Genomic DNA, 22,516 nt, shown 5'->3' on the forward strand with positions numbered 1-22,516 from the left:
AGGCTCAGCAGTTGTGGCGCACAGGCTTAGCTGCTCCCCGGACCAGGGCTCGAACCCATGTCCCCTGCATTGGCAGGCGGACTCCCAACGACTGCACCACCAGGGAAGCCCGAAATTTATCATTTTTATGAGGCCAAATCCTCTTCACTCTCCTCACCTTTTCCATCTATTGGGGGTCACCTCCTCACCAACCCCTCCAGGAAGCCTGCTATAGGAGGCTCTTTGGGCCCGATTTCCTCTCCCAGGGCCCTGAAGTAGAAGGGCCCGATTGCCCATCCTGAGGAAACCCTTGGAGCAGATCTACCACTGGGCTTGTTCCAGGGCTCTGATCTCTGACTGAGATCCCCAACTAAGTGACAGGAGGGCTTCCCCAAACATGGGTTCTAGAGCCTGATGCCCTGCACTGTGTGCAGGGTATTAAAGAGGCAAAGACTAGATATATGTATATGTGTAAGTGAATCACTTTGCTGTACACCTGAAACTAACACAACACTGTAAATCAACTATAGTCCAAGATAAAATAAAAAAGAGAGAGACAAAGGCTGTACCCGGCCATCCTCCCATCACTGGGACTTGGATAAAGTGCCATCGTCTCAGCTACTAGACTTGCTTGTTTTTTTGTGTGTATGGGGGTGAGGTGGGGTTGCAGAGTCTTAGTTCCCCGCCCAGGGACCAGGGATTGAACCTGTGTCCCCTGAAGTGGAAGGGCAGAGTCCTAACCTCTGGACCACCAGGGAAGTCCCAAGACTTGTTTTTTTTTTAAAAACGGAGACTCAGTAAGGCAGAAAGACTTCAAAAGAGCACAAGAACAAGAATGTTTAATGTTGGCAAGGGTAGTTTAAAGGGCATATTCTCTCCGAACACTGGCGGGTGTGTGAATTGGATCCCTGCAGCACAACTTGGCAATGTGTGTCCCAGGCCGTGGGGAGGCAGCAGAGGGAAGTTAGCGAGAGCCTTGTTTGGGCATCAAAGCTAGGGATGAGCCCAGTGTGGGGTTTCGAGCAAATGAAGTTACTTCTCTAAGCCTCAGTTTCCTCCTCTGTGAAGCAGGGATAATCACAGCCCCTGCTGATTAAATTATGCAACTTAGCACCATGTATGGTGCACAGAAATGTTTGAAGCATGGGAACTGTTACTATTATTAAATCTTAAAGATGTACGTTTCCTTTGACCCAGCAGTTCCATCTGTGGTAATCTTTTCAAAGGAAATAATTAAAGATGTGCACAAATATTTAACTGCTTGGATTTTGGGGGTGGGATAAATTATTTATAATAGCAAAATATTTATCACAGTTTAGATGTTCAACAAGAAAGAGTGGTTCTGACAAATTAGCATTCATTGATAGAATGGCATCTTATGCAGCCATTAAAACAAATGTTCTTGAAGAATATTTAATGACCTGGAAAGTTACTGGTGATATTTATAGTCTTGTTTTAAAAAGATACAAAATTCTTTATAAATGTGTTTCCAATTCTGTTTTAAAAGGTAGGTAGGGGGCTTCCCTGGTGGCGCAGTGCTTAAGAATCCACCTGCCAATGCAGGGGACACAGGTTCGAGCACTGGTCCAGGAAGATACCACATGCCGCGGAGCAGCTAGGCCCAGGCGCCACAACTGCTGAGCCTGTGCTCTAGAGCCTGCAAGCCACAACTACTGAAGCCCACGCGCCTAGAGTCCGTGCTCTGCAACAACAGAAGCCACGGCAATGAGAAGCCCGCGCACCGCAACGAAGAGTAGCCCCTGCTCGCCGCAACTAGAGAAAGCCTGAGCGCAGCAACGAAGACACAACACAGCCAAAATTAAAAATAAATAAAATAAATTTATTTTAAAAATAAATAAAAGGTAGGTAAATGCACAGAAAAAAGACATTATGCAATCACTCATTCATTGCTTCTGCAGGTATTAATTAAATGCCTACTATGTGCTAGACACTGTGCTGGGGCAAGGGAGATGCACTAAATATTTAAAAGTACCTCTGCGGAGGTGGATTTACAACTTATCCAACCATCCATTCAACAAATGTTTATTCAACAAATGGGCAAGTACAGTGAACAAAACAGACAAAAATCAATGCTCTCATGGTGCTGACACGACAGCAGCGGAGAGAGCCAAAAAACAGTAACTATGATTATCTAATGATCTAGTATGTTAGAAGATGATTTGAGCAACAGAAAATAAGAAAAAGCAGACAAGGTAAGGGGTTTAGTAGCATGTGAGAGGGATGTTTGCTGCATTAGTCAGCATGGGCAGGAACAGTCCCACTGATAAGATGACATTTGAGTAAAACCCTGAAGGACAGAAAGGAGGTAGCCATGACGATACCTGGGGGAAGAGTCTATTCCAGACAGAAGGAAAAGGCAATGCAATGACCTTGAAGTGGGAGAGCACCTGATTTTTTTTTTTTTTTTTTTTTGGAAGAGCAAACTGGCTGGAGCTCAATGAGTGCAATCACAGAAAAAGATGTCCGAGTTTAGATTACGGGGTTTTTTTTTCAAAAAAATTTTTTACAAATAAATACTATAAACAACAAAACAAAAACACACAAAAAAACCTTATAAAAAGATTAAATCAAACTGTGCCTTGATTCCGGGCCAAGTTCCCGGACTCAGACAGACTGACAGACGTCGTCCAAAACTCATTATTTACTTCCTGTGATCCCGAACCAGCTCGTTCGCCCCTCTAAACCTCAGTTTCATCTGTAAAATGGGTATTAACATACAATACGGCTGTTGTGAGTATTCAGCGAGAAATTTCACTTGGCGGGGTGTCTGACACATAGTAAATGCTTACGAACTGTTTCTGGCCATTATTACCATTACTGCCTTCCACCAACTAACTCCTTTTGAGGGAAGGTGGGAAGTTCTGTTACCAGAGGATAGCCATTTTCCCCTTTAAGAATCCAAGTGGGCTGGGAGCCAGCCTCTCCGCACCCTTTCCAAATTTTCCAATCCCTGCTTGGCATTTTCCGCCCGAAGGTCTCCTATTGGACTATCAGCACCAATCAGAGGCTGGAGCGGCGCTGCCCGGAGCTCAGCTCCGCCCCTGAGCGGGCCCTGCCCCCGGCCCAGTCAGCCCCGTTGCTATGGGGACTGGTGGACGGCGAGGGGGGAAAGCCCCGGATGTTCGTTGGGGATTCAACATGGCGGCGGCAGTGGCCGTGGTGGCGGCGGCGCGAGAGAGCTGAGGGCGGCGTGAGGGAGCCGATTTCCGGGCCGAGCAGCTAGGCCGCGAGCGACTGCGGTGCCGAGCCGGTAGGATAAGTGGTCTGGCCACGGGATTGGGGTGCGCCGGGCGGTTGTAGAGCGTTTAGGCGAGTAGGGGGCGGGGCCGCTGGGGTCAAAGTTCACTTGTGGAGGGAAGGGTCGCGTCCGGGGGGGTCGTGGGTCTACGCTGAGAGGGAGGGAGGGAGGTGTATAGGAGGTCAGAGGTCAAACTAACGAAGGGGGCGTGGCGAAGGGGGGCGCAAAATTCGAAATTTGAAGTGGGATTTCGTTGGAGGGGCACGGGGTGGATGTCAAAAAAAGGGGGGTCAAATTAATAATTTGATGGGAGGATGTGCCTACGAGGGTCAGAGGTCACCACCGTGGGGGCGGCGGTTGGAGTTAAGGCAGCAGCCAGTGGAGCAAATGTAGGAGACTTAGGTTGGGGGGCATCTTTATGAGATCAAAGGTGGGGCGTGACCAAAGCGAGCAAAAATCAGAATCTGATGGCCCGACAGATGATGTTCCCAAGGGTCAAAAGTTAAAACCCAAGTGGGACATATTGCTGGAGAGGAGGGGTAGGACATTCAAGAAAGAAATCAAAGGTGCTTTCTGGTGGGGGAGAAGGAAGCCCCCCTCCCGCAGATAATGAAAAGAATTCCAAGCACTCATAAAGCACTATGTGTCAGACCCTGTTCTAAACTCTTTACACGTATTTAATCCTGACCACAACCTTATGGGCTTGGTGCCATTATTAAGAGGCCAAGTGATTTGCCCAGGGCCACCTCATGAGTACGTTTTGCAGCTGAGATTGGAACTCTGGAGTTCTGGGCCCAGAGTTCTATGCTCTGCTGCCTCTCAAATACTCATAATGTTAGTTAATACTTAATGAGGGCTGACACTGTGCTCAGCGCCTGGTCTTATTGTACTACAATCTAGATACACCCACTTTACAGCCACAAAAAGTGAGGCTCAAAGAGCTTCTGGTAAGTGATGGAGGCAGATTCCAGGCTGGATCTGAATGATTCCAGAGCTCCTGCCCCTGGTCGCCACACTGTAGATTGCCAGAGGTCTGTTCGTGGAAGCAGGGGGCTGGGCAAGGCTGGGCCGCTCCCTGGGCAGGAACAGATTGTCTGTTTGGCCTTGGTGGAAGGGTGTGATCTGGGAGGAGAGGGTCCCCTGGGCCGATGGGATGGTGTTTGTGGGTGGCCCGGAGTCCAAGTGAGTCTGGCAGGCTCCTGTCTGGGGAGGGTGTTGTTGGGTGGTACCCTGTACAAAGTTGGGTGTTCTTTGTCCTTAAAACCCCAACCTCTCCTCACGATCTTCAGTCACTGCCACCTCTTTTCCTCCTGCTCTCTCACGTCCCTCCCCGAGGTCCAACCACACTGGCCTGTTTGCTGTTCTTCAACTCTGTAGGCTTATGCCTGCCTCCAGGTCTTTGACCTTCGTGTTCCCTCTGCTTGGAATCCCTTCCCCACTTTGCACCCTCTCACTCACGAGCCACTCACTCACAGCCTGACCAGGACCACCCTGCCCCCAGACACTGTTTTGTGGTATTTTGGCCGTGCTGTGTGGCATGTGGGATGGTTCCCGGACCAGGGATCGAACCCAGACCTCTGCAGTGAAAGCACTGAATCCTAACCACTAGGCCACCAGGGAACTCCCAACCGCCCTCCACACACACTCTTTATCTCACTATTGTTCTCTCCCAGCCCTTCACTCGGTCTTTAACTTATTTATCAACACGCAGTTTCTTGTCTGCCTCCCACTAGAATGTGGGCCCCTCACGGGCAGGAATTTCTCCATGTTGTTCTTTCCCTGAATCCCCACTTGAATCACTGCCTGGTTCATGGAGGGTGCTGGGTTGGTGGTGGTTGAATGTCGGGCGTGGTGCTAGGTGCTGAGTCTGCAGCAGCGGACAAGACACACGGGCCCCTGGCCCCTGAGGGCCCTCAGTGTCCCTTGGTGGGAGCGGACTGGAACCAGACCCCTAGCCAGTGATACATGGCTACATCTCTACCAGCAGTGACGTGGCCTGCGAGGACATGGTCAGAGGACCAGGAGAGTGCCCAGACCCTGGGCCTGGTACTCTGTCCCTTGGAAAGTCCCCTGGGTAATCTCTGAAGGATGAGTAGGAGGAATGGGAAAGGGTGCGCCAGGCAGAAGAAAAGGCGTGAGTGGAGGTCAGGGATGCAGAGTTGGGGACTTGTCGGCAGCATGTAGCCTGTGTGAGACCCCTAGGGTTCCTGGCCTTGGAGGAGGGTGGGCAGTGGAGCAGGGGCAGATGAGTAGCTGCCCTGTGTGTGTGGAGCTCCGAGGCAGTACTGGGGAGTGGTTCAGAGAAAGGACGCTGGTGCAAGGATGCCTGGCTCACATTCATCACTCACAGGCTGTGTGACCGTGGGCAAGTCGCTGAACTTTTCTGGGCCTCAGTTTCCTCCTCTGCAAAATGGGCACAACGATAATGACTACTTCATAGAACGGCTGTGAGGATGCAGAGCATAAAGCGCTTGGCCCAAGGCCTAGCCCACAGTAGGTGCTGTGTAAGCTCTGGTCTTGAGGCCGCTGCTGCTACCGCTACCTGAGGAGGGCCTCAGAGGTGGTGGCCGGGCCTCTCTCCACCTGCCTCCTGGCTTACTCTGGGAGCTGCCCCTCCCGCACCTGGCTCTGGCAGGGTCACTGGGTGGGTACAGGGCCAGGCAGCCCTATGAGGCCAGCCAGCCTCGGGCCCTCACGGCGGCAACTCACTCAGCATCTCAGGGCTTAGCACAGATAATGGGGGAATTATAGGGCTTTGGCACTAGACATTCGGCCTCCTGCCCCATCACTTACCAGCCATGGGACCTTGAGCAAGTGATTTCTTATTTGCCAGTTTTGTTCCTGTGATACATTTTTAGACTAGGGAAAAAAGTAGAGCTCTCAATGTAGCAAAACACCTACGCTTCCAGTGTCCAGCCTGGGACAGAGCACACAGTGGATACAGTTAAAGGCCCCTCTTCTCTGCCCCGCCCTCCCTGCCTGTCCTCCCTCCCAGTGGTAGCCGCTGGGCTGGATTTGGTGTCCAGCCTTCCTCTGCAGGTTTGCCTACTGTTCCTGCCCTCGGATGGATTCACAAACAATAGAGTAATAGCTCTCAACCCTGGCTACATACTGCAGTCACCTGGAGAGCTTTCAAAAATACTGCTGCCCAGGCCCACCCTAGAAATTCTGGCTTGGAGTCCCTTGGTGTGGCGTGGGGCCAGCATCGGCACGTGGTTCTGATGGCCAGCCAGGGTTGCCCAGTGTTTTACAGTTTTACAGATCATATAAAGCGTACCACAGTAAACAGCCTGCTGCTTCTGCTCTGCGTTAGTTTGGCTTTTTCTCCATGTGGACGTGTGTCGGTCTAGAGCAGGTCATTCGTTTTCCCTTTCTGCGTTTTCTTTTTGTATTAGTGACACACAGGAGTTACCCATTCACCTTTCGGTGGCCATTTAGGTGGTTCCCACTGGGACTGTAACAAACAACACTGCAATGAACATTCTAGACATGTTTCCTTGTGTACCACGGCCAGAGTCTCTCTCAGGTATATGTCTCACAGTGGAAATGCTGGACCTTCCAAATTGCTTCCCTAAGCATTTGTACCAATGTGCTTCCCAGCAGTGCTTGAGGGTTCCCTTGCCTCCGTGTCTGCTTCGGGCAAGTCTGCGGCCCTTGCTGAAACAATTTACTCAGCCATGAGGTGGTAGGTTTCACGCCACCTGCCTGCCCCCCTCACCCCAGGCTGGAAACAGGGGCATGGTTCATGTGACGGGCTTACCTGGGGCCTGACACCTGCTGAGCCCTCACACCCAGAGGAGAAGGCAGGCTGGGCTTTGACCTTCGCCCTCTAGGGTATCCAGGACAGTGGCTGAAACTTTGACCCAACTCTCCTTGGGGATCATCTCCCAGGGCTGACATTTGGGAAGGGAAACGGTACTGACTTAAACCTCCTCAGGAGGAAGGCAAAGAGGAAGGAGGTGCAGCTCGGAAAGGGATGGGCAAAGCCTTGATACACTGGTGTGTGTCAGATCATTGGTCCCAGTGGTGACCAACACAGTCCAAGCCCCGCCCTCATGGGTTACAGGACAGTGAAGGAGATAGACCTGTCCCCAGACGGTGACAGCCCACAGTGGTTGGTCTGGGATAGGGATGCACAAGCAGAATGGTTAGGGCTGGGATGGGGGACGCACAGGGACTGTAGGAATCCGGAGGAGGCATCTGACCCAGCCTGGGGAGCCACCACAAGGGCTTTCTGGAGAAGGAGGCATCTGATTGATGAGAGGGAGCCAGGCCTGGGAAGAGTTGGAAAGAACAGAACAGGTAGGTGGTATGGAAAGTGCAAAGGCCCTGAGGTCCAGAGGAGCTTGGGATGTTCAGTTCCCACCAAGGAAGCCAGTGTGGAAGAGCTGGCAGTGAGGTCAAGGAGGTGGGGAGGTGTGGCAGATACAGCAGGGGGTGACAGGCTGGGGTGAGGAGTGTGGACTTCATTCTGTGTGTAATGGGAGTCATCGGAGGGCTTTAAGCAACATCTGCTTTGCCTTTTATAAAGATTGCTCAGGCTGCCATGTGGGGAACAGATCAGGGAGGGTGGGGGCCGGGAGACCTGAGGGGAGGCTGCCAGGATAGTCCAAGCAGAAGAGAGTGGGTAGCATGAGGGTGGCGGTGTTGGAGGGTCCCGTGTGCTGGCCAAGATTGTGAGTCCTTTAGCTGTATGGACTCATTTGATCTTCACAACAACCTATGAGGTAGGTACTGGTATCAACTCCTTTTTAGAGATGAGGGAATTGAGACCCAGAGAGATACGTGACCTGCCTAGGGTCACACAGCAGGCACGTGGCAGAGGCAGGACTTGAACTCCAGGCCTTCAGGCTCCAGTGCCCTGCAGTGTTTTGGAAGTGGTCTTGGTAAGACAAGGCTACTTCCTGTTCTTCCAGGCTCCTGTTTAGATAGAAACTCTTCGGGGGCCTGTTCAGCTTGGGTGGTTTCTGGGCACTGGGTCCCTACTTCCCTCACAACCTCCCACAGCCCCCTTCCCTTTCGTGTCTACTGCCTCACCCCTCCTTGTCCTGCTGGCTCACAGTGAGCCAGACTTCCTGGCCAGACGCCGGTCGGGGTGTCCCCAGCAGCTGTTTCTCCCATCACCCAAGCCGGGCGGCCACAGATGCTGCCAGCAGGAAGCAGCCTCCTTCCAAGTCACAGCCAGGGAAATGGGACCCTTCCCGGCCCAGCCACCCATCCGGGGCTGGGGCTTATTGTCTGCCAGCTGCCTTGGCCCACAGGAACGCTGGTGGAGGTGGGCAGGGAGGGTCAGAAGGGGAGCTTTCCCAGGTCCCAGGGGAGCCAGCTACAGCAGATGTGTCAGAAGCCACCACTCACTGCAGCCTGTCTCACGGGGCCCTCTGGTCCTGCCCAATGGCACCTTCCCTGCCAGGGCCACGCATTCCTTTCACACGTCCCTCAGCCCGACCCTCTACTGGAAGAGCCAGAGCACCCCCGGGCCTCACCTTCCTCACCTGTTAAATGGGCTGTTGGGGGGATTGGAGGAGACCGTGCTGTCGAGTGCTTAGCACATTACCTGGTACATAGTAAGCTCATGGTACGTGTGCCCCTCTGGGCTGCAGCCTCCTCTTCGCCTGCTCCCAGCCCCTCGTGACACCGTGCTAGCCGCCAGGTCCCTGAGTGCCAGGCGCCAGATGTGTGCTCTTTGAGCATCCCGCCGTGGCGCGGCCCGGAGCCCTGAGGAGGAGGTGTTATTAACCTCATTTCTCTTTTCCTGCATTTTAATTTTAAGAGGCCCATTTTTGCCCTGTCTGCATGTATTGCCTATTTGCAGTTGAGAAACCACGCACAGCGCAGAAGGGTATATACAGCGATAAGGTCTGTTTCCCACCCCGTCTCTGTCTTCGGGCCCCTTCCCAGAGACAGCATTGTTCCTGGTTTCTTTTCTTGCTTGGGTGTTTGTTCCTGCACGTGTTCTCCCCCGCTTTTGTTTTTGCTCACGTGGAGCCGACTTCCCATGTTTGTATTCTGTCCTGCCCTTGCATTTTTCACTCTTAAGTTCTGTGTCGGGATGTGGAGGGCTTCCTCGTGCTTTCTGTGGCTGTGTGAGGCTCCACGGCATGGTGTCCCCCCACACGCGTGTGAGCTGTGGGCACACCTCTGGAGGTGCTCGGGGGTCTGAGATGCGTGCCCCGGGAGCTCTGCTGGCAGTGTCCCAGTCTGCCTGAGAGCACGCTCCTGTTTGCACCCCACTCCCAGTGTCCGGTGGCGCCGTGGTCTCCTCACGTTCTCGCCATGTGGATGGGTGTTATCTGATACTTTGACCTCTGCCAGTCAGGCCGGTGCCACAGTAAGTGGTCCTTATTGTGGTTCTGATTTTTAAAAATTATTCTTGTTATTTATTTTATTTTAATTTTGGCCGTACCATGTGGAATCTCAGTTCCCCAACCATGCCCCCTGCCGGGGAAGCACAGAGTCTTAATCACTGGACCACCTGGGAAGTCTCCTGATTTTAATATGAGTAAAAGGGAGCATCTTTGTGTTTGTTGAAAGCCCTCTGGACTTCCTTTCCTGTCTATTTGTGATATTTTTGCTTTCCCTAAAAAGAGGAAACTGAGGCATAGGCTGGAAACCCCACAGTGAGTGAGTGGCAGGTTTGGGACTCAAATCCAGGCCTGCCTCGCTCCAGCCTGGAGCTCTTGACCTGTCGGGTGCAGTGGAGATTGAGGGCATAGACTCTGGAGCCAACTTCGCCACGCTTAGCTGTGTGATCCCAGACAAGTCAGTTCACCCCTCTGTGCCTCCGCGTCCTCATCTATAAAATGGGGATGGTAATGATACCTCCTTTACAGGGTTGTTTTGAGGATATAAATGCATACTCATCAGACAAAATGCATAGTAAGTGTTCAAAGACGGATAGCTGCCAGTATTAGTACTCACAGTATTACTCTATATTATTAGTATTAGCAGGCACTGTTTTGTGTGCTTTGAGTGAACGAACTTGTCACATCCTCCTAGCAACCCCAAGATGTAGACGTTCTTGTTTTTTTGGTGGTGGTGGTTTTTTGTTAGCGGCATGTGGGATCTTAGTTCCCGGGCCCCCTGCAGTAGAAGCCCAGAGTCTTACCCACTGGACCACCAGCGAAGTCCTAGATGTAGATGTTCTTATTATCCCACTTTTAAGGGGAGGAAATGGAGAACCTGGGAGACCAGCCTGGTGTCAGAGCCAGCAGGGCCCCAGGCTCCCCCTGCCACCCGCTAACTGAGCGGAGGGATTAGAAGGCTCCTGCCTTCCCAGCCGGCTGCAGGGGAGCTCTGGAGGGCACACCTTGGCAGGTGGGGACGCCGGGCAGGGGCCCCACATAGAGAGCCTCCCTCCTGGGCCCTCTGCTCCCACTCCAGCGCTCTAGCCCGGCCCTGGAAACTCTGATAAAGCGGCATTGTGTGGCAGTTTCGGGCTTGCTTCCCCTGGCGGCTTTCAGCCACTCCCACACATGGGGAAGCCGCCTGAGCCTCCTCCCCCTCCCCCGCCCCTCCTGCCAGCCCTGCACGCGAGTGCTGGGAATGGGGAGGAAGTAGGGCATTGCGGGAGGGCTGGGCTCCTACTGTCCCCCAGGTGAGGACAACCCCCCAAGTCCTGTGCGCAGGTACACGCTCTCTTTCTCTCGCTTTCTTTCTCCCTAGGGACCCCTCCTCTGCTGCCTGCAGCCACTTCCCCAGCTCCCTTCCTCCAAATCTGGCCCCAGATTATTTGTGTATTTATGTACCTTGCTGATTCCACCTCTTTAAACCTTCCACAGTGGTGAAGGGTAACATGCCTATAGAAAGGTGCATCAGTGCCCATGTCAGTTTAACAGGTAATTATAAGGTGAGCAGCATTTTCACCACACCTAGGCGAAGACTGCGAACACAGCACCCCAGGAGCCTCCCATGCCCTCTTGACCACAACCCCAGTAGAGGCCACCTCCCTGACCTTGGGGGTCACCAGGCCCCCGCTTTTCCAGAGGTTTTACTAGGTGTGCATCCTGAGTTATAGCCTGCCACCTCGCCTGCCTGGGGACTTCACATAAAGGGACTCCTGCAGCACATCCTCGTCTGGGTCTGCCCTCCCTCATCCTTGGTCTGTGAGGCACAGCCATGTGGTTGTGGGTGTGAGTGGTTCATTCGCCCTCGTTGCTGGGCAGCCTGCTAATCATAACTTACTTCTCCGCCCCTGCTGCGCGGGGGTGACTGTGCTCTTTCAACACATCTGCTGGGACCTGTGTGCATGCACTTCTCCAGGGATCACATCCGGGCTGCGGTGCTCAGCTCAGAGGGTCGAGTCTCACCCCCTTAGCAGAGCCCGCCACGCAGCTGTCCAGAGTGGCCGTAACTGCGCGCCCACCCAGCAGTGCTGCTCGTCCTCCCTGCACTGGGTCTCTCAGACTTTGTAACTGACCTTGGAACACTTTATATTCTCTTCTCCTACAGAAGTAACATGTGTGCTTCTTATCGCTGAGATGAGTCCTCTTGTCCTTTTCTCCTCCCCGGGCTCCTATCCAGGCCAGCTCTTACCCATCCCACCTATGGGAGTCCCATGCTTACTCCTTGATAAGCCCTGTGCTGGGGCCCCGGGTGCCAGGACCCGGAGGTGAACACAGCAGGCTCCCTCGCTGGGCTCAGTCTGGCAGGCGACCCAGACCTTGACCAAAGAGTGATGTGGAGACAGGTAAAATAGACCAGACTCCCAAGCCCCATCTCCTCCCAGCAACCCTGCCTCGTTCACGGGCACCCCATCTGTCCTCTCCATGGGACCGGGAATCTGGCGTCATCCTGGCTCCTCTTGTCCTCATCCTCCACATCCACGATGTCAAGAAAGCCGGCTGGCGCTTCCCTGGTGGTGCAGTGGTTGAGAGTCCGCCTGCCGATGCAGGGGACGCGGGTTCGTGCCCCGGTCCGGGAAGATCCCACATGCCGCGGCTGGCCCTGTGAACCATGGCCGCTGGGCCTGCGCGTCCGGAACCTGTGCTCTGCAATGGGAGAGGCCACAGCAGTGAGAGGCCCGCGTACTGAAAAAAAAAGCCGGCTGTTCTGCCTCAGATTAGACCCCAGCGCCTCCCACTCCTTGTTGTCTCCGCCGTTCCAGCCGCCCTCCACTCCTGCCTGGGCCATGTGGCCGCCTCCTCACTCCCCCGCTGCCCCCACAGTTTGTCCCCGTGCCCAGCCAGGGGTTCCCTGCCCTGCTGGGCGCCCTCCCGTGGCTTCATCTCTTTTGGGAACGCCTCCAAGGCCCCACAAGATCCTGGCCCAGGTTCCCTGCTCGCCTTCACTCCTCTCCTGCCGCCCTATTCCTGGAACATTCCAGGCTGGTCCTGCCTCAGGCCCTCTGTTCATGCTGCTCCCTTGTGTTTGCAGTACCTCGCATCCCTGCATCCAGGAAGATCTCCCTGACTCCTGTCTACAGTAGTGCCGTCACTCTCTCTCCCCACCTTCCCCTGCTTGGTTCTCCTGGTCCACTCACCGTCACTACTGATCCTTAGTTATGACTGTGGGCGTGTGGGTTAGTGTCCTCTCGGCCCGCCCCACCCCCCCGCCCCGCCCCGAATGACTTAGCTTCAAGGCGGTGGGGGGGGATTCTTGCGTCCCTTGTTGTATCTCAGGGCTTGACTTGTAGTAGTCGCTCAGTAAACACTGGTGGGCCGAATGAACGAACAAGCCATAATAAGCGGAGAGTATCATTGCCAGCGTGTATGATGTGGGGGGTGTCCTTCCCCCACCCGCCCGCCCCACCCCCAATGTGAGAATTACAGGGCAGGCTTTCCTAAGGAGGAATTGCTGCTTGAAGGATGAGCTCAGGGAGGAGGAGGGTGACTGTCGAGGCTGAGGGAGCTGCCTGTGCAGAGGTTCCAGGCGGGAGAGCGCGGGGAGCCTTCCAGGAGCTGAAGGAAGACTGGCATTCTCCCACGGCTCTGGATTCGAATCTCGGCAGCCACTCGGGCCTCTTCGTGTCTCAGCTTCTTCCTCTAGAACTGAGGTTCCTCTGCGTGTCCTGGGGCTTGTGTAAAGTTCTGCTCCTAACATACGTATCCTAGTGCCTGGCATAGAAATGTGAATGTGATTGGTTTATTACCCGTTTTTCCAGCAAATACTCTGGAGCGCCTGGCCCTTTGTGGCCTCCGGGGACACTGTGGTAGATAAACAGACCCAGTTGCTACCCAGATGGAGCCTATCTCTTGGACTCTTAGCCTTCTAGCCACACCCCCGACCTCCCAGGTCAGAGGCAGGAGAAGGCCTGAAAAGACCTTGGACCTGGGGAGTCCTCATTCCTGAGGCTGATTAACAGGGAGAACTAATCGCGGGTTTGCACGTGCCAGGCCCAGTGCCCGCACACAACTCCCACGCTGTTTCTACTCAGTCCTTCCTGGAAGGATTCAACCCATTTCAGAGATGAGGGCGGTGAGGGTGGCACCAGTAGTGAGTAACCTGATGTGGTGGTATCTCCTCGGGGTGTTGGAGCAGCTTTTCACGTGCTCCTCAGACATCTGGAGCGCCCCTCCTATGAATGGCCCACTCGGGTCACTTGCCTCTGTTTCCTCTGGCTGTCTGTACTTTTTTTAACCACTAGACCGCCAGGGAATTCCCTGTCTGCATTTTTATTTTGAATTTCTGTGAGTTAAATTCTAGATTCTGGTCAAGAACATGTGTTTCCTAGATGGTACTCCTGCCTTCTCTCAGTCCATGGCCTGTCTTTTCACTTTTTTTTAAAAAATTATTTATTTATTTATTCATCTGGCTGCATCAGATCTTACTTGCAGCACACGGGCTCTTCATTGCAGCACTCAGGCTTCTCTCTAGTTGTGGCGCATGGGCTCTCTAGTTGAGGCCACGGGCTCAGTAGTTGTGGCTTAGTTGTCCTGCGGTGTGTGGGATCTTAGTTCCCTGACCAGGGATCGAACCCACGTCCCCTGCATTGGAAGGCAGATTCTTAACCACTGGACCACCAGGGAAGTCCATTCACTTTTTTTATTGTGTCTTTTGATGAACAGAAGCCTTTAATTTTAATGCAGTCAGTTATCACCCATTTCCTTTATAGTTTTATAGTTCTGCTTTTCACGTTTAGTTTTCCTTTGTGCTAGAATTGGAGTGTGTATGTGTGGTGTGAGATAGGCACCCAGTTTCACGTTGTCCATCTGATCCTCAGTCATCCGTGTACCATTTATTACAAACCAGCGTTTCTCCCCTGCCACCTGTGTCATAAATTCTCTCTCTGTATAAGCGGGCCTGTTTCTGGGTACTTTCTTCCTTTCTTATGCTTGGTTTGCCTATTCCTGTGTCAGTACCCCACTGTCCTAATTTCTGTAGTTGATAATAAGTCTCGCTGGTGTGGAGAGCAAGCCCTTCCACATGTCCTTCTTCCCGAGTGTCTCGGCTATTTGACTTTTCATAGTTCCATTTAGAGATGAGACAAGCATCTTGCCACACACACAGACGTGACATGGAGTCTCCCAGTCCATGAACGTGGTCCGTCTCTCCGTTTATGTATGTCTTCTCTGGTGTCTTTCAGCAAAGTATCGCACGTTCCCAGCCTGGGCCTTGCCCGCCGCTTGCTGGATTTATTCCAAGGCGCTTTGTGCTGTGGCAGGGGGAGCCTGTGGCCTCCTCTCCCACGAGGCGCCTTGTTCACTGGGCTTGGCTCTGCTGGGTGAGGCTCTCACAGCAGAGGCAGGAGCCCACCTCCCCCATTCCCTGCTTTCTCCCTGGCACCGCCCCTGGGCCCTGGCAGAGGGCAGGCAGGGTGCCAGAGAGGAGGTTGTAATTTTCCTGAATGATTTCAAGGGCTAATTAAAGGTTTTCCTTGACTAATCAGCTTACAGTTTAATTATCGGGAAACAGACTCAGGGATGCAGGAAGCAGCAGTGCTGGGGTCTCCTTACAGCGTGGCGGGAAGGAGCCAGGGTCCAGCCCTTACCCCGTAGCCATGGCAGGATCTGGGGATACCCCGGCACCCCCAGGAGGCCAGCTGCGGTTCTCCGTCCCTGGGAGAGAACGGGGTGGAGGGCAGCAGATGCCGGTGAGGTCAGAGTGGGTCCCTGCCCTGCTTAAAATCCTTCTATGGTTCCCACTGCTGGGGTGGTGGGGGACCTAGTCCCGCCTCTGGTCAGCAAGGCCCTGCCCCCCTCCCTTGCCAGCTGCACTTCAGCCTCGCTGGCCTTTTTTTAGTGCTCTCACCTCATTTATTCTTCGGGTCCTGGCCTAAAGGTCACCACCTCTGGGAAGCCTTCTCAGGCCACTCCTGCCTCCAGAGCAGGTGATAAACTCTGCCAGCCACAGGCTGGCTGTCAGTGTCACTCCCTCCACCACTGATAAGCGCTTCACCCCTGGGCTGCGCCCTGTGGTCCAGCATTGGGGTTGCGGAGGACCCAAGAGGAGAAGGGGTTCAGGATGGGCGCTCTGAGGAGAGGGCTGGGCGCGGGCTTCAGGCCCGGAGGACTGAGTGATTGCTGAGGCCTTCCCGGGGGCGGTGGTTGGCAATCTGGCCAGTGACCTGACCAGGGAAGGGCTGTTGGGAGTTTGTAAAAGGGGCGGGGACCTGGAGATGGCCGTGCCAGGCCTGGCTTCATTCCTTGCATTCTTCAGCAGGCCCCAGACTCCCGGTGGCTACGGTGGGGGAGGGTGGGCAGGCAGAGAGGGGGGCCTCCTGGACACTCACCCTGCCCCGCCCTTTCCCTTTCAGCCCCTAAGGCCTACACCCCCATCAGTCTGTCTCACTTTACACCACCCCTCAAGGATGCAGGCCTGGGACTGTGTGTCCAGGCCCCCCACCCCTAATCCCGTGCTCACCTCTGGCCACACATTAGGGTTACCTGGTGCAGGCATCCATGCGGGGGTCCAAGGTCAGACCATTTGAATCCGAATCTCTGGCTGTGAGGCCTGAGCATTGGGTTTTGTGAGGTTTTTTCAAGCTCCCTGGGTGACTCTAGTGCAATTCTGAACCGAGATGAGAGCCACTGGCTTACAGAATGATAGGAAACATATATTAGCTTTTGCGATTTCCTGGGTGTGGGCACTTTCCTGGGTTTCTGACATGGCGTGATTAAGTCATGTCACCTCCATAAGCACACTGTAGGAAGATATAATTATTATTCCCATGTTACTGTCAAGGGAGCTGAGGCCCAAAGAAGGCGTCCGTGCCTGGTGGTGCAGCCTCTGTTGCTGTCCTGTCTTCCCATCCCTGGGCCCTCCAGACCTCTGTCTGAGCAGCTATCTCTCTGTCCCCGCCCCGCTCCTGTCTTTCTCTACCTGTGTCTCTGCCTCCTATCTCTCTCCCTCTTTCCCTCAATTTCTGCTTCCCTCCTCCCCTGAAGAGGCTTCCTTAGCTTCCCTGTTTAGAGCCAGGATCCTGCTGAAGCCACAGAGGGGAGATGGTTTCTACAGGCCCAGGACAGGAACAGGAAGGAGGGCTTCCCTCCTTCCACAGGCTCCCCCTGCCACACACACTCCAGCCTCCCTTGCTCCTCCTGGCACCTGGCGTGGGAGAGGGTGGGAGGCAGGGCACCCATCCCACTGATGGTCAGGGGCCGGGGGTACTGGGGCTGGCTCTGCAACCTTGCAGGGAGGACCATCCAGAGGGTGGAGCCTAACAAGTCCCGTGGGCCCCAGATCTGGTGTTGTCATCTGTTGCTGGTTACCATTTCAGGCTCCCGTGGGGTGGCTCCTGGTTTAATTTCAGGAAAGGTTTGTGCTAATATGTGAATATTGCATTGCAGGAGCCGTTATTGTTTGATGGGAACAAGGGGGACCAAGAGTCCAGTGCCCCTGTGTGTCCCCACTCACCAAGGGCTCTCTGGCCTCCTCTCCCCGACCCCATCCCAGCAAGGGCTGGGCATGCAGCTCCCCCGCCAGCCTCACCCACCCCCAACAGAGCTTCCTCTGTGACCTGAGGCCAGGCCCTGAGCCCTGGGTATCTCTGCACTGGTTCCCATTTGGAGCCAGAAGGATTTGGAGGAGAAGGATTCTTGTTGCCTCCCAGGGTAGCTGGGAGAATTGAGTCAGCGTGTGTGTAACACTCAGCACAGGGCTGTCATCATTATGTCATTCTGGTTACTGTTGCCGTGATTACTGTTACAGTTATTAGAGGCAGGATATGTGTTTGGATTTAGTAATTAAGGTTCACGGGGTGAGCGATCCATAATTCTTCCCTGTTATGACTAGGTCACATTTCCTTTCGCAAAACATTTAAAACCTTTGTATAATGGAAGTGTCCACACATGCTCTGAAGAATGGTCTGATGCCCTCCCCACGTCCCCGTCCCCAGCTTCGGCAGTTATCAGTCACCACCAGGCTTTTTCATCTGTACCCCATCCCCACCTCACTTCTCAAACATCATAGACTTCAGCCATAAGTATCTCAGATTTTTTTTGCCTATGAGAGATAAGGAATCCTTAAAACACACAGGCACACACATACACACACACACAATACCATTGTCACAGGAGAAAAAGAACCAGCACTTCCTTAATATCCTCACATTTCCCCAGCTGTCTTATCATCCTTTTTCATGTGTTTGTTTGACTTGGCATCCAGACAGGGTCTGCTTTGCGTTCAGTTGATAGGCCCCTGAAGGCTTCTGTAGTCCATAGGGTTTCCCCTGGCGGCTCTTTCCTGTGCTTGCTTATTGGGTCATTGATCCGTCAAAAACCCTGGTCCTCTCTCCTCTGGAAGTTTCCACACTCTGGATCTCACTGATGCATCTTTGTGGTGTCATTTCACATGTTCCTCTGTCCCCTGTACTTCCTGTATATTGGGCCTTAGGCCTAGAGGCGCTACTGGATTCAGGTTCCCTTATTTCATAGGCGGTGCTCTGTGGGAACATCAGGCCAACATTTGTGTCTGAGTGACTATTTTAAAATAAATTTAATTAAGTTTTTTTTTTAAGTGAGTGGATTGAAAAAAAAGTTCTTAAGTCACTCCTAGTAAGGCTGGTACCCAGCTACAGCAGAGTGGAGCGGGAGGAAGCCAAAGGCCTGACTTGCAGAATGGCCGGGGCCTGGGAGCAAAGGGCTGTGTGTGAGCCCCTGGCTTCCAGTGAACCATTGTCATAAGTGCACAGCTTTGGGCTCCTGCTTTGCTGGGACCAGAGGCGCCCAGCTGAGAGCCGTCCCTGACCCCCAGCCCCACCCCCATCCTTCAGCCTGGCCTGGCGGTTAAGCTTTAGGGACTCCTGCCCCAGTTCTGCCCTTGGCCAGCAGGGCCACCCTGGGAAGCTTTCCCATCCCCCACGGGCTTCCTCCTCCGTAACATGATGCTGGTAGGGGGACCACACCTCCCTTGGAGGGCTGTGGTCAAGAGGCCTGGGCGCCGGGAGCTGCTGTTCTTCTGCATTTAGTGTAGACTCTCTTTGACCTCACTCTCCCCTTCCACCCTTCCTCCCTTCCTGCCACGCCAGCCTCCTTGGCCAGCCTCCTCCGGCATTCTGGAATGTGCCAGGCAGGCTTCAGTCCTCGGGCCTTTGCAGTTGTGGTTCCTTCCACCCTGAAAACTCTTCCCTGGATCCGCACGTGGCTCCCTCACTCCCCTGTTGCCCAAATGCCGCCCCCTCAGAGACACCCCTCCCCCCACTGTCCCCTCTCCCACTTGTTACGGACTTTTTTGTTTACTTGTGTGTTGTCTTAACTCCGTCTCACTCACTAGGATGTCATCTCTGGGAAGGAGGGACTTTCTTACTCACTGCTGTATCCCCAGTGCTTAAAACAATGCCTGGCACATACTGAGTGCATAATAAAGAATTGTTGAGTGCGGGACTGAATAAGAGCCTTGAACGGGACAAATAAGAGCCTGAACGTGGTTAAGTGAGTGGACTCTGGCCTGGGTCACACCTGCCATGGAATCCTGGCTCTAATACATGCTGTGTGACCTTGGGCCAGCACCTCCCCTCTCTGAGCCCCGCTTTCCTCCTCTGCAACATGGAGGCATTCACAGCACCCTGCTCACTGCCTTGTCTTGCACTAGTGTGGTGCGCGCACGTAAGGCTCTGTAGCTGGCCTCGCTGGTGTCCTCTGTCTCCAGCGCAGGGCACAGGTGAGCCACCTAGGGCTGTCCCCACCATGGGGACCCTACCAAATCTTAACTAACTCCTTCCACTCTGGGTGACTGGCTGTGGCACCCCAGGGTAGGGACGCCGTGGATAGATACTTCCCCGTGGCCAGAAAGGCTCCACAGGGAGTGTGATCCACGCAGGACACCAGAGTGCTGGGCATGCGCAGAGACCTGGGTGTTGGGGCTGAGGCTGAGTCTGGCTGCTTCCAGGCCTTTGTCTCCTTTGCAGGAGTGTGTGAGTGTGAGAGAGAGAGAGAGATGGACAGAGAGCGAAAGAGACTGTCTGCGGACACCTGCAGGTATGGAGGAAGCTTCCAGCTGTCAGAATTGCTACCCCTGGTGTTTCCTGCACCAGAGTGTAAAACATGACACGTGTACAGAAAACTGCGTGAGACCTCCCTGTCCAGTCTAGTGAATAATCATAAAGCACACGCCCGTCTAATGACCACCAGATCAAGAAGACAAGCGTTGCCAGCACCCTAGAAGCCCCCTCCTTCGTGTGCTCTTTCCAGGTTTATCAAATAAATTCAGCCCTCTTTTCTTCCTTTTTTTTTTTTTTTTTGCTGTACGCGGGCCTCTCACTGTTGTGGCCTCTCCCGTTGCGGAGCACAGGCTCCGGACGCGCAGGCTCAGCGGCCATGGCTCACGGGCCCAGCTGCTCCGCGGCACGTGGGATCTTCCTGGACCGGGGCACGAACCCGCGTCCCCTGCATCGGCAGGCGGACTCTCAACCACTGCGCCACCAGGGAAGCCCTCTTTTCTTCCTTTTAATTGTTGCCTGTTCGTTTGTGAATCATGAAAGATTACAGTTGCCCTCAAGAGATCAGACAATCACCTGATGGACTCCCTTGGGCCTGTTGCCCAGCTAAGAGAGAAAAAACGCTTGCCATGGTTAAAGTCCCCTGGGTCCCCTCCCGCAGGTACTCACTGTGCTTCCTTGTTGCTTCCATAAATAGTATCCCATATTGTTCTGCAGGTTTTAACACTGTATGTAAATGGTTCCAGACCGCCAGCACTCAGCTGCAGCTTGCTCTCGATAGGGTGGATAAGTGAAGTCGCATGCTCCCCAGCATGGGTCAGATGGAAGCCTCTCCCCATAGCCAGAGGAAAGCATCCCTGCCCCGGTGGAGCCGCAGGAGGGCGCTCTGGGGCTCCTCTCGGCTTGCCACCCCCTGCTCCAGCTGGGTGGAGGCTCTGCCTCAAATGAAGGTGGGTAGTCCCTGTCCGGAGAGGGCACTGCCAGCTTCCCAGGTTGACAGTTGGGATTCAGCTGTAGGCCCATGACCTGTAAGGGGCCTTCCCTGACACTTGTAAGGTGTGAAGGGGGTTCTGGTACCATCCCAGATCTGTCACTTCCACGGAGGGGCCTTCCCTGGAGAAGGGTGAGACCCCCACACACACATGGGAATGGATTGGGGGCTGGGTGCAGGGAGGGTCTCTTCTCTTCCCCTGCCTCCTCTGCCCCTCTGCTTCCCCTGTTAGCCAGTCTCATCCAGCCTTTCATGGAGAAGCCCTGTGGGGTGGAGATGACTATCAAAGGCTCTGGATCTGAAGGCCTGGGTTTGCTACCCAGCTCCGCCACCTACTAGCTGGGTGACCTTGGGCTTATGGCTCCCCTCCAGCCCCCCTCGGCCTCAGTTTCCCCATTTGTAAAATGAGATTGTTATAAAGGTTATTTTATCCATGTAAAGCACTCAAAAGAGAGCTAGCACATAGAAACCTCTTAACAAGTGTTAGCTGAGAGTATTATTGTCATTATTGTCCCTCACTCTTTCACTGTGTGCCTCCTCTGAGTCCAGCCCTGTGCTGGCTGATGCCTGGGGCAGGATGGTGACCTGTCTGCCCAAGGCCCTGCCCTCATGTCCAGTGATGGGAGACAGACACAGCACTAAGCAGTGACAGCCCAGAGTGACCCTGAGGAAAGCACAGGCCCGAGGGTCATGGCTTTGGTGGAGGAGGCCCCGAGAACTTGAAGCAAGCCCTGGCTCCACCCTAGGAAATCAGGGAAGGCTTCCTGGAGGAGGAGACATCTGCGCTGAGGGCTGTAAAAGGAGTAGGAGTTAGTGTGTGGAAAGCTGTGCATTCCAAGGAGAATGAATAGCATCTTCTAAGGTGGGAAAGGGTCTGGCATTTTCAGTAAATTATTAATATATTTTTTTAATTATTAATATTTTTAATTAAGCTTTTTATTGTGAGATCATTGTAGATTAACTTGGACGTGTAAGAAATAACACAGAGAGAGCCCCTGTACCCTTTACCCAGTTCCCCCAATAATAACATCTTGCAAAATTATGGTTAGTACAAGACCGCAACCAGGATATTGACACAGATACAGTCAAGATATAGAACATTCCATCACAAGGATCCCCCCTGATGCCTTTTTATAGCCACATCCCCTCCCTGGCCTGTCCCTAACTCCTGGCAACCTCTCATCTATCTGTTCCCCATTTTTATTATTCTGTCATTTCAGCGTTATGTAAATGGGATCATACTGTACGTCACCTTTTGGTGTTGGCTTTTTTTCACTCAGCATAGTTCTCTGGAGATTCATCCAGGTTGTTGCCTGTGTCAATAGTTCATTCCTTTTTCTTGCTCAGCAGTGGATGTGCCATAGTTTATTGAACCATTCACCCATTGAGGGGCATCTGGGTTGTTTCCAGTTTGGGGCTATTAGAAATAAAGCTGCTATAAACAGTCTCATACAGGTTTTTGTGTGAATGTAAATTTTCGGTTTTCTGGGACAAATACCCATAAGTGCAATTGCTGGAAAGTAAGGTAGATGCATGTTTAAAGAAACTGCCAGACTGTTTTCCAGAATGACTGTTCCATTCTGCATTCCCACCAGCAGTGTATGAGTGATCAGTTTTTCTGTGTTCTCACCAGCATTTGGGTTATCACTATTTTTTATTTTGGCTGTTCTAATAGGCATGTAATGATAACTCATTGTGGCTTTCATTTGCATTTCTCTAATGGCTAATGATGTTGAACATCCTTTCATGAGCTTATCTGCCATCTGTGTATCCCCTTTGGTGAAATGTCTCATGTCTCCTGCCCATTTTCTAATTGGATTGTTTGGGGTTTTTTTACTGTTGAGTATTGAGAGTTCTTTATCACTTCTAGATATTAATCACTTGTCAGATATGTGGCTTGCAAATATTTTCTCCCAATCTGTGGCTTTTTATCCTCTTCACGTGGACTTTTGCAGAGCAGAAGTTTTTAATT

General features: G+C 53.3%; 1 protein-coding gene across 1 annotated transcript in view; it reads left to right on the forward strand.

Moving 5' to 3' along the window:
* The first annotated feature begins 3,077 nt into the window (after window positions 1-3,077).
* Window positions 3,078-22,516, forward strand: part of PAK4 (p21 (RAC1) activated kinase 4) — a 46,454-nt gene continuing 27,015 nt past the window's right edge. Inside the window, exon 1 of the mRNA XM_004271311.4 lies at window positions 3,078-3,250. The gene's annotated coding sequence lies outside the window, so the exon portion shown is untranslated. The remainder of the gene's footprint in view (window positions 3,251-22,516) is intronic.

This window comes from Orcinus orca, chromosome 20, assembly GCF_937001465.1.
Source record: "Orcinus orca chromosome 20, mOrcOrc1.1, whole genome shotgun sequence".
NCBI lineage: Eukaryota > Metazoa > Chordata > Mammalia > Artiodactyla > Delphinidae > Orcinus > Orcinus orca.